Source organism: Capricornis sumatraensis, chromosome 17 (assembly GCF_032405125.1).
Source record: "Capricornis sumatraensis isolate serow.1 chromosome 17, serow.2, whole genome shotgun sequence".
NCBI classification, from domain to species: domain Eukaryota; kingdom Metazoa; phylum Chordata; class Mammalia; order Artiodactyla; family Bovidae; genus Capricornis; species Capricornis sumatraensis.
The window spans coordinates 50,600,909-50,611,619 of record NC_091085.1 but is presented as its reverse complement, the minus strand read 5'-3'; the positions used below and the strand labels follow the sequence as shown (position 1 = coordinate 50,611,619).

General features: G+C 43.0%; 1 protein-coding gene across 3 annotated transcripts in view; it reads left to right on the top strand.

Annotated features, from left to right (window-relative positions):
* Window positions 1–1,960: 1,960 nt before the first annotated feature.
* GUCY1A1 (guanylate cyclase 1 soluble subunit alpha 1) overlaps window positions 1,961–10,711 on the top strand; it is a 70,650-nt gene continuing 61,899 nt past the window's right edge. The window contains exon 1 of one of the 3 annotated variants that reach the window (XM_068989506.1): window positions 1,961–2,043. The gene's annotated coding sequence lies outside the window, so the exon portion shown is untranslated. Of the gene's footprint in view, window positions 2,044–2,435; window positions 2,481–10,711 lie in introns of those variants that run through there. The other 2 variants (XM_068989504.1, XM_068989505.1) reach the window with 2 other exon arrangements.

Here is a 10,711-nt window from a genome sequence, read left to right as displayed (position 1 = left end):
TTATACATGTAATAGTTTGTATATGCTTGCTAATCCCCAACTCCTAGTCCATCCTTTCCCTCTCCCCCGCCTTTGGCAATCACAAGTCTGTTTTCTATGTCCTTGAGTCTGTTTGTGTTTTACAGATAAGTTCATTTGTGTCATATTCTAGATTCCACATATAAGTACTATCATATGGTATTTATCTTTCTCTGTTTGACTTACTTCACCTAGTATGATAATCGCTAGTTGCCTCCATGTTGCTGCAGAGGGCATTATTTCATTCTTTTTTATGGTGAGTAATATCCTATTGTATATATGTACCACATCTTCTTTATCCACTCATCTAGAACATCTAGGTTGTTTCCCTGTCTTGGCTATTGTAAACAGTGCTGCAATGAACACTGGGGTGCACGTTATCTTTTTGAATTATAGTTTTGTTTGGATATATGCCCAGGAATGGAATAGCTGGATCATATAGTAGTTCTATTTTTAGTTTTTTAGGGAAACTCCATATGGAGTTTGTTCTTCAAAGTGGCTCTACCAATTTATATTCCCACCAACAGTGTAGGAGGATTCCCTTTTCTTTACACCCTCTCCAGCATTTAATTTTTATAGACTTTTTAAATGATGGCCGTTCTGGCCAGTGTGTTCATTGTTCTCTTTTTGAACATCGGGGTCCTGTCTTCCCACCTCCAGGCCTTCATTCACAAGTTTGCCTCTGCCTGAAAAACACAAAAGACAAAACTTTCTTTAGTTTATCTTTTCTCAAATATGGCCTACCCTGTAGGGCCTATCTCTAATAGTGTTCTGTTGCAACGTATTTTTCCTGTCAGAAGATCTCTCTTCTTCCTGAGTTTTCAAATCATTAACTTTATCTTTCCTAAAATAGCATGAGCTCCCCTTTCAACTATGTGTTACTGGGTATTTCTTATGTTTCCTCCTAGGTCTTAAATTCTAAGTACTCTGAGGATAAAAGCTATTTTGACCCAAGAGATTATCAAGTGTTGCAAGCAGAGGAATAGAAGGTTCCAGAGACAGCAGAACCAAAAAACACAAACTTACAGTCTGGACTTTCCCCCAATACTAAGACAAATTTTAGTTAAATGCATTTTTTCTAATTTAAATGTCTTAGTTGACTGATGTTTGCCATGAGAACAGCATAGTTGTCAAGGTTGGGAGATGCGTCTAAAACGGACGGACTAGGTGGGTAAGTTAGGGGAGAAATATTAATATAAGAACTGGAGATAACCATAAACAATCTATCTCAGAGTTCCTGGGTTTGAAGAAAGATCGCATAATAATCATGATTAATTATGAATTCAAAATGAAACAGCATAATGAGTTTTTTTTAGTCAGAAAGGTGACTAAAAATATTTATATAAGACTTTATTTTTCTGTGCTGGAATACATACACACACACACCCTGCACACCCACCAAACAGAACTAAATGTACCAAACCAAGCAGAATCAGGACCTTACTGGAAAGATGTAAATACTCTGCAACCGTAGAACTGCATTTACAAAGGAATAGATTGGCGTTAACCTGAGAACCAGGGCACGAAAACCATCCACGCAGACATCAATTTCCAGCAGAAATGCTGGAGTCTTCCATCCACGCAGACACCAATTTCCAGCAGAAATGCTGGAGTTTCTAACTACGGAGAACTACAGTTTTTCCGGCCCAGTGCACAGCAGAAAATATATATTTTTAAGTGGGCCAAATTTTCCTTGCGTTCCCTCCCTCTTTTTCCTTTCCCCTCGTTTGTCCCCGTCCCCTGGTGTCTGTCACCACACAGGAACTGCTGGGAAAGCGATTGGGCGGCTGGAGGACTCAGTTCCCCGGCCCTAGTCGGGTCGTCGTGGTGGGTGGGACTCAGTACCGAGCTGATTTTCCACGATCTGGTTTCACTGCAGTTTTTCTCCACTCCGGCTGCTAGACTCCGGGCAAAAAGCAGGGAGTAGCCTTGGGGAACCCTCCCACCCCAACCCAAGGCGACCGACCGACTCCTGCGAGGAGGGCGCGCCGCGAGCCGACAGAGGCCTCGAGTGACCTCACCATGGTGCGTTTCAGCCTCTACTTTCTTTTTCAGTCTTTCGTTGCAGGGAAGGGGAGGGGTTCCAAAAAGAAGTCAAAGGCAGCAGGGAGAGGCTGTAAGGGATCCTTGGGGCGGGGGGAGAGAGAGAGAGAAAGAGATGGAGACGCTGGGAGAGACCCAGGCTGGAGCTGGCTGAGCGTGGGCGCAGCGCGGGAACCGGGTCTGCAGCGCTTTGCGCCTGCCCCGCCTGTTGAGCAGGAGCCGAGTAAGCGCTGGCTCTGGGGAAACCGGTGCAGGGACCCGCAGGTGCCGCCGCCGGGTCTCCTCTCCCGCCCACCGCCCCCTCATCCCCCACCCCTGCCGCCCCCTCGCCTTCTGCGTTGGCAGCGCGGATCTGCTAGGTGCGCCCGGGAGCTACCGGCGATCCCAGAACGCAGCCCCGAGGTCTGGGACGCAGCCGAGTAAGTGGTCGCCGTGTGCCCGCGGGGGTCAGGGCTGCCAGGGGAGCGGCCCTCTCCGCGGCCCCCTGCCCAGGCCTATCCCCCTGCCCTCCGGGAAGACTTCCTGAGCTCCCAGCTGTCCAGCCCTGGGGCCGGCCGGATTCCCACGCCAGGGAGGAGCGAGGGCGCAAAGAAGACGGCGCCCGGGGCAGCTCAGGGCCCGAGGGACCCGCGGCGGCCGAGGGCGGAAGGCCAGCTGTGGGTGGGCGCCGGGCCGCGCCGAACTGGCGGCTGCGCTCCAGGGGCCCTGGCGTGAGAACGCGGGGAGCTGGACCATGCTCTCCCACGGCCCGGGCGCCGGGGGGTCGGAGCCCGCAGAGGGAGGCCGCGCTGCGCCGGTGCTCGCTTCGCGCTCCTACGGGGCGGGCGGCGGCAATCCGGTATAGCTTAGCGGGGCCGCCCTCAAACTTCCACGGGGGCTGCCGGGGCTCTACCGAGGAGTGAATGTGCGTGCGCGCGTGTGTGTCTGTGCATGTGTGTCGGGGTGTGTGTTCGCGTGTGTTTGTGAGCGCGCGTGTCTGTGTCGGGGTGCCCGTTCGCGCGTGTGTTAATTGCTGCTTGGGGTGTGTGATTCCCACTGTGATTTGGGGGAGCAGTGAGCAGGGGTCTGCGTCTCTGTGCCCGGAGCCCGTCTTGGATGGGCTGAGCAGCCTCGCGGGGGCACTTGTGTGGAGGCTGCTTTGCACTGTGGTCACGTGGTTTCAGGCTATGGATTCCCTGCGTCTTCTTTTGCTCCCTCACTTCACAGGATTGTGCCTTCCTTTTACACTTGGTGAACAGTGTGTATCTTCCGAAGAAAACCAGAAGGTTAAACGTGTCGCTTAATTGTGACTAGTGCATCTTGGTTTCCAAAATACTGAACTCCTTCGGAATTTTAAGAACAGGTCATAAAACATAGTTCTAAATCAGAGCTTCATTTATAACGTATCAGAGTCTGTTGCATGATGGTGATTTTATTAAATGTTTACCTCTTCACTAGAACTGCTCTTAGGAGGAACATCTTTGATCCTCTGATGACACATGGGTAAGCGTTGGAGTCTTCAAGTGATGGATGTAAATTTTTATATCTTGGTTCATAGTGTAATACTAATCTGTTGCTTTTCCTAAAACGGCTTTTGTTTTTGTTTCTTAAGGAGTTGTCATTTCCGGTACTATATTATGAAGAGTGGTAAAAGTAAATAATGGCAACAATATAACAAAAATATGAATTTCTAACATGTCAAAGCAAATCTTAATTTGTCAAAAAGCCATGCAAACTTTATTAGGCATTTGGTGATTTAGGCATTAGGCATTTGCTGGTGTAGTCTGCACTCTGTTCAGTTATTACACAGCTTGGTTTGTGGATTGCTTCCAGGGGTCTAGAAATTTTACTTCAGCATTTCGGTCACTGCATTTTAAGGGAGATAATCCAGGGTTCTCAGATAATTTAAAGTGATTTTTGACCCAATAGAAAAATAAAAACCACAGAGTTAAATAAACTATTCTTTTCATGTCAAAATAGCAGGCTTTTTGCATAAAGCCTGTGTAGGAAAATTCTAGAATAATTAAATATTGTTACAGTAATTAAGCATCTCACATAAAACAGACCCACTTGTATGTTTTAAAATGTATCTGTTAGGAAACTTAAGTAGCTTAAGTTTATTTAATAGAAATTTGTAATTAATAGGTGGCTACCTTCTGCTGCTTCTTGTGCTGTAAGATCTTTTTTTCAGTACATGACAGAGAAAAAAGGAATTTTATTTTCTCTCATTGAAATCCAACATAAATATAATGGAAAGTACTTATGCATGGTATAATGTTTTGTAATGTATGAATATAAGAAGCACCTTAAAGGTCTGCTACAAGGTACCTGGGTATAAAATAACATGTTCAAGGCACCTTTTTGTCATTCTTGAGAACATAGAAGGAGATGCGGCTTCATATGGCTTGGTCCTCATATCTCTTATAACTATGATCTTATGTTAAGACATTATTTTGAAAAACTTTAAATCAATCAAGATTGAATTAAAATTGGATTAATTAATTGGAATTAATTGCATTAATTAAAATTGGATTTAATCCAATATTGGATTAATAAGTAAAGAAGTAAGTGAATTCAAATCGTTATTTCCATTATGAATGTCAGATTTGCCAGGAAGTTGCTTAGCTTCCTTTTATTTGCTAGGAAATAAAACTTCTATGTCATTGGTCTTTATACCACTTAATTATAAATATTTACCCAAGCAACTTTTGTTAAATGTTACTATTTATTACTTTTTGCATATTTGTGGAAACATTTTTATTTCTAAAACATCAGTAATTTAACTGGTTTTTCATCTCTAGCCTTCTAGATGTTTTCAGTACGCATTTGTTAGGTGGCTGGGCAGTAGTTTTGGTTGGGTCTCTCCCTCCTGATACAAGAAGAGTTTTTTGGCAATTTTAGGTCTTTAGATGAATAAATTTAGCCACTCATAGACTAGTTGACTCATTTGACACTAGAGTAATTTTTTGGCTTTCCTGACTTACATATCCTTCTTCTGTTTTTCTCAAACAGTTTGGAAGTGTCTGACCTAGTTTATTTCTCTGTCCCCTGAGTGTAGGCCAATAGGCTTGTGCTTCCTATAGCCTTGAGGCTTATAGAGCATGAACAGAAGTATTTGCTAGGAGTGAGGGGTTTTAGGCCAGTCACCACCAGCAGTAGTAGGTTATAAAACTAGAGGGACTCTGGGCCATATACCCTTGTGGGCACACCCCGCCCCCCCTGCCCCCCACCCCCACACACAAATGTGATTATCAACTGCTTGTAGTTGCTTTCCTGGAATTCTTTGTTAATAATCTTATTATTATTATTAAAATAAAACCTCCCTTGCAGAAAATCAAAGGCAACTCAAGTTAATTCACTCACCACCTCCTCCTTCTCACCACAGTGGGAATTAGTAAGAAGCCCAAAGAAGACAATGGCTTTGGGAGCGAGCACTCCTGGAAAGGGGTCTGGGAAGACCAGGGAAAACTTCTTCATTCTGAATTTTTTCCAGGTCTGACGTAATTCTGCTTGCCCTTTCACTATGCTGCCTTACATCAAAAATACCCATTCAGACAGGTAACCCAGACAGAGAAAGACATTTATCATATGATGTTACTTATATATGGAATCTAAAAAACTGGTACAAAGGAACTTATTTACAAACCAGAAATAGGCCCACAGACACAGAAAACAAACTTATGGTTACCAAAGCAGAGAAGGGAAAGGATAAATTAGGAGTTTAGGATTAACATACAAAACTACTATATATATAATATAATATATATATATATATATATATAAAGTAGGTAAACAATGGGGACCTACTGTATAGCACAGGGAATTATACTCAATGTTTTGTAATAAATTATAATGGGAAAAGAGTCTGAAAAGGAATATACCTATGTGTGTGTGTGTGTGTGTATGTGTGTGTGTAACTGATCACTGTGCTATACACCTGAAATGGAGACAGCTTTGCAAATAAACTATACTCCAATTAAAAAAATACCTGTTCATATATCTTTATCACTACCAAACTCAAATCACCCTCAGGCTATTCATCCTTGGATTCAAGATGCCTGGCACATGGTTGGTGCCTAATAAGCTTAATTGTGTTATCTTCATAATAATTTTTTCTTCTTCATAGTTATCGATTCAGGTTTTTTGATGCCTTGGTGCTGTGGGTATTTGGTTTGGGAATACTGTCTCTGGATTAGCATCTGTTTTGTGAGAAGCCTGCAGGAAAGAACACTGCTGTGCTTTCTTCCGTGGGGCTTGCTGCTGGTTCAGAGCTGCTTGTAACCGCTCATCCACCACTGCCCAGCTACCTTTTGTCTTTCTAAGTTTACACCGTTTACCCTCTCCCCATGATCTGTGCTTATTGACTTCCTGAACATTCCACTTGCCTGGGGAATCTACACTAACAAAGGATTTGTTTTCTACGCTTTGACCAACTGCAATCGCCTATAACTTAATTCAACATCTAAGCATTGGATCCACAGGACGGCAGTCCACCTCCCTGGGCCTTTCTGCCCAGCTGAAGAAGCTGAGCATTTCAGATTCTTTTTCTGACCTCAACCCCTTGTCCTTCCGATAAACCCCTTTACTCAAAACCACTTATACCCTCCTCTCCGGTGACTACTCCTTAGCCATTTCCAATTTTCTCAGGTTTTCCTGTCTTTACTCAGTGCAATGATTTTGGCAAGAAATGTCAGCTGTGCTCCATCCCTCTGCTCTCTTGCTGCTAGACCTCTTAGCTTCTGATTCCCTCCAACTTCAGCTTCAGGGGTGGTTAATAGCTCCAGGCAGTTATTTTATTCTTTCTTGGATAATTCCTATCAATTTCTCCATGAGACATGTGGCAGAGTTTTCCAGTCCAAATTATCTTTAGTTTTTCCATTCTTAGCAGGTGACCTTATTTCCAAATTCAAGGTGAATATTAAGATTGATTTAGTAAGCTACTTACCAAGATTTATCTTGAATGTGGAAGGCATTCCTTTATGTGACCTGTTCTGAGCATAATAATTCTTTTCTTATATTGAGCTATACTATTTGCCTTTATGAAATTCATATCCAAATTTTTACCTTTTAGAGTACTTATACAGAAAGCTTTTATATATAAAATTTGAGACATATATGGCTTCTCTGATAACTCAGTTGGTAAAGAATCCGCCTGCAATGCAGAAGACCCTGGTTCAATTCATGGGCCAGGAAGATCTGCTGGAGAAGGGATAGGCTACCCACTCCAGGATTCCTGGGCTTCCCTGGTGGCTCAGATGGCAAAAGAATCCACCCGCAATGTGGGAGACCTGGGTTTGATCCCTGGGTTGGGAAGATCCCCTAGAGAAGGGAACAGTATTCTGGCCTGGAGCATTCCGTGGATTGTATAGTCCATGGGGTCACAAAGAGTCGGACATGAGATCTCTATGGTAATGTCCATTTTCTTCAACTCACCCTTAATTGGCATAGTTTGAGTATCTTATTATCATTAGGGAATTTCTCTTTTGGAGGCATTCCTGTTTTTCTGAAAGTGTGGTCCTGAGAGCTGAAGCAAGAGGAAAGGACTAACATAATTAATCTCCTCTGAATACCATATGGTAAATCATCCTAAAATCAAATCTGCCCTCTATTCCACTGTATGTTTTGCATCCATACTACACTGTTTAATTAGGCATCGTTTTGCATTCTCCTCTGCAAGTATACTTCTTTTCCTCAGTTTGCACGTTTAGCCACTAAATGTGGGACTTTAAAAAATACTTACTGCAACTAAATATAATCTTTACCTTTAGTTAGCCTATTGTTCCAGAGGGTCAGGATATTTTCAGATTTTAATTCAATGAGACAGGCTAGCTATTCTTCATTTAGAGGCATGAGCAGATTTAATCAGGATCAATTAATACCTTCTTCCAATACCTGTACAGAATGGAGAATGGGCAGAACATTTAGCCCCAGATGCCTCCCCTCACGAGTCCCTGAATTAATCAGCCATCTTTAGAAGGCTGTTCATGTTGTGTTCTGGTCAAGTAACTCATTCCTCAGAGTTTACATTCCTTTGTGTGGCCCGAGTGGGTATATTCTGTGACAGACTTGATCAGATTCCTTGCTGGTATGCATTTCCACTTTCTGCAGACTAGCTATCAAGTAAACCTGTAAAAACAGAAGGAAATAATCCCAGGCTCCTCTGTAATGATGGGTTCCTGTGTCTCCCTAGCTGGTAGGTAACGATGCTTCACATTTTGAGTGTGTACAGACCATAATGTTGAGAATCTCGTGGGAGTAGAGCCTGGAATCAGTGTCAAGTGCTCTTGACTATAAAGTTGGTGGAATCCACCTTCTGTGTTTTGAGAATTGAGACCATGGCCAGATTGCTTGCTCTCTATCAACCCTTCCTTCATCATTATGTTTTAAAAGATGATTTTAACTGTACACATCCACACATGCTCTCAGTACTTTGTGGTGAGTTTTTTCCAAATTAATGGATTTAAACTCTTTCGGAATATTTAACTTCATACTCTTGCTTGGACCTTAAATTTGTTACTTAGGTTTTTGTCTTGCTTTTGCCAAGATCATGCTATTTTCTTGAAGAGCTGAGATGAAACTATACCAGCATCTGGTAGTTCTGCCTGTCCAGTCAGGTAGCATCGTTTGAATATCTTTGCCACCAGCAATCAGTGTGCTCTTCCCACAGCTAAAGAACACGGTTAGCACTTCTGTATCTGGCAATAAGAATGAGAATTGAAAGAACATATTTTGAATTTGTGATTTTTCAAAACACATGATTTTTCGAAAGCTTCAGCTTACTTTATGTTTTAGGACACACTTTTCAGAGGTTAGTCACTCTTTTGTACCCCACGATGAAGTGTATTATGGAGTATGTATGTCACTGATGTATGTCACTGAGGAGGATGCAAAGTTTATGGCAGTCCTGCCTGCTGGAAATTAAAGTCCGTGTGTGGAAGATACCAGCACCAGAACAGTCTCAGAATTACATAGCAGCACTCGACCGGGAAACGGATATTTGTGCTGCAATTGTGTAAGTTCTCAAGAACCTCAGAAGCCATAGTCCCACAGGAGGGAGGTACTGAAGAAGGCTTTCTGGGCAAGGGCTGGTGCTTAGGGGAGGCTTTACAGCAGGATGAGGTTGCTGGATGTTGCAGGACCTGTGGAGTAAAAATATATGGGAGGGTGGAGAGTGTCGGAGGCAGACGAAAGGAAGGGGCCGTGCAGGATGCAGCTGGGTGTGTAGGTGTGAGAGGTGTGCAAGTGTGTTTGAGTGTGTGAGGTATGTGTGGATGAGAGTGTGTGAAGGTATGTGTGTGTGTGTGAGGATATATGAGGGTGAGAGTATGTTAGGGTGAGAGGGTGTGTGGGTGAGCGGTGTGTGGCAGTGTAGGTGTGTGAGTGTGAGAGGGTGTGTGAGGCTGTGAATGTGAATGTGTGAAACCATTTATGGGCGGAGAACTGCATAGGCAGTTCTTCACACCCTGCAGCTCTGTAGTGCCCCTTTGCAGGAAACAGGATGATATCCCATCCTTTTCTAGATTCCCTGCCCCTCTCTGGGTTTCAGGAGGGCTGGTACCTACTCAGCCTTTACATCTCAGTCTGGGCTCTGCTTCCCAGAACCTTAGTTGCTCTTCCACATCTGCAAGAGCTTGTTATGTTTCTCTGCACCTCCCTGTTCACTCCCCATCCTATCGTTATTCTCCGCTATAATTTATTTATTGGGCTATAGTTGATTTACATGGTGTGTTAGTTTTAGGTATACAGGAAAGCGAATCGGTTATACATATACATACACATATATCTATTTTCAGATTCTTCACCCTTATACATTATTACAAAATATTGAGTATAGTTCCCTGTGCTATACAGTAGGTCCTTGTTTATCTATTTTATATATAATAGTGTGTTTATGTTCATCCCAAACTCCTGATTTATCTCTCCCTCCCTTTCCCCTTTGGTAGCCATAAGTTTGTTTTCTATGTCTGTGGGTTTGTTTCTGTTTTGTAAACAAGTTCATTTGCACCATTTTCAGATTTCACGTATAAACAATATCATATGGTATTTGTGTTTCTCTGTCTCATCGTCTGCTGTAATGGCTTCCTGAATTGTCTACAGCGGGAGGAGTTACCATCTCAGGTTAGTTCCCATTCTGTTCACAGACATGTAATAGAAGTACTCCAGAAGTCATGAACATTCGATTGAATTTGTATGATGTGAAATGGGCAGCTGGGAGCAGTGAGTGTTGGAGAATATTGGTAAAAAGATTTACAGTAAAATGGGGTTAGGTTACAAGATCAGGATAGACACTGAACCTTTCTTTCTTAGGTTATGTGAAACCATTTTGGGTTTTTTTGAGTTTTGAGGAAGGGCTGTGTGGCTTAGACACCGCTTTTAATTAGACTTTCATATATCAGTTTGAACACTTTAGAGTTTGGAATGCATCTCTAGACGTAACAAGGAAATTGTGTGGCTCCTCACCTTGCACCGGGTGTTTTCATCCATGAGGTTGACAAAGCTTAGAACTTTAATACTCTGTCTTTTAAAAAGATTTGTTTACTTACTTGGCTGCATCGTATCATTTGTTGCAGTGCACAGACTCTCTAACTTTGGTGCATGGGCTTAGTATGGGGGTTCCTCATTTCCCAACAAGGGATCAAACCTGTGTGCCCTGCATTGCAAGGCGGATTCT